The sequence below is a fragment of the Galeopterus variegatus genome, unplaced genomic scaffold (genome assembly GCF_000696425.1).
Source record: "Galeopterus variegatus unplaced genomic scaffold, G_variegatus-3.0.2 Scaffold4451, whole genome shotgun sequence".
NCBI lineage: Eukaryota > Metazoa > Chordata > Mammalia > Dermoptera > Cynocephalidae > Galeopterus > Galeopterus variegatus.
The window spans coordinates 200,571-202,127 of NW_007730562.1; positions in this window are offsets into that span (position 1 = coordinate 200,571).

Below are 1,557 nucleotides of genomic sequence, written 5' to 3' on the forward strand. Positions count from 1 at the left end.
GGGATCGCAACCCTCAGTGTCGCGCCCGTACCGGACCGGGGACCGGCAACGGGATCGCAACCCTCAGTGTCGCGCCCATACCGGACCAGGACCGGCCACGGGATCGCAACCCTCGGCGGGCATTGCTCCTGCCCCTCGCTCAGCCAGTGAGCGGCCGGTCTGTATGTGGGATCCGAACCCTCGGCGGGAGCGTCACCGCACTTCCCAAGCGGCGCACTGTAGCAGTGCGCCACCGGGCCGGCCCCAAATGAAACTCTATTTTGTAAGATTAGCTAATTTAATATAATAATAGTTCTATTACAATCTTTACATGCCAAAGTGAAAAAACAAAAAACAAAAAACAAAAAACCCCAAAACCCAAAAAACCTATGGCTGGCCTGTTATTAGAAGAAAATCTTTTAACATATCCCCCTTACACTTTGCCATCAAAGGGTAAAAAGAAATAATGTTGAGGATTCCCTGGTTTTACTGTAAGAGAATAGCTGTCCTATCCAATAGAAAACGCGCAATGAATATCTGCTTAAATAGATTTGAGATAAGCTGGAGCTGGATGCGCAATTCCATTCTACATTAGGGGGATTCTGCACCCAGCTTCATTTAGGATATTGCTTCTCAGAAGATATTCCAAGCATCTCAGTAGCAAATGTGATATTGAAAACGGGCTCAAGCAACAATTGCAGTATGAGTCTCTGTACAGCGATTTTTCAGCATGTCAAAATTATACTATCACATCATGGAAACAAATTAAACAGTGCAAGTGTGGCTGCTGGGATCGCTTTATTAGCAATGCAGTGCTATTCCATAAAAAATGTATTGCTTCAGATCTGTCCATGATGTCAACAATGGCTTCCCTGTTTGTATGAAGTCCAATTTGTTATTTGGAGAAGTACCAAACAGAACACTTCAGAATCTGGTTCCATTTCTTTGCAACGTTGAAATTAAAAAAAAAAAAAAAAAGTCTGGTTATATTCCTTTCTAGGTGGGAATTTGGGAGGATGCATCGAAGAGTGAGTTAAGCACTAATTGCTTTCTGATGCACACAAGCACTGTTAAATGCTTACCGGTAAGAGAAAAAATATATGTGACGTGCATTGTACAAAAAAGTTTTGTTGATATATTAGATTCATATATGTGAGCTTTGGTTTTTTTGTATTTGTGAAAAATGGCATTATACTGGTTTAGTAGTGCATCAGAGCTTTTTGTGACTCATGACTGAGTGTTGCTTTGGAAATGATTACAGTAATGTCAAAATAACTTCAAACGAAGAACCATCAGTATTAGTAGATGAGCTCCTAGGAAAGGGAAGTCTTCTTTTACAGACAGATATGTTGTACCCAAAAGAGAAATTAAAACCCAAGATTCTATTCTGAGGCCAAGATAAAGTCTCCTATATTTGCTTCTCAAATTTTGTGTATATAACAATGAGATTTTAAAATTAATCCAAACGACAACTAATTTTAAAACTTTATTATTTTTTTTTGAACTGCAGGTATCTAACCTAGAATGGAAACTTTCTCTCAGTTGCTTGTCAATTTGTAGCTCAAACTCCATAAGACT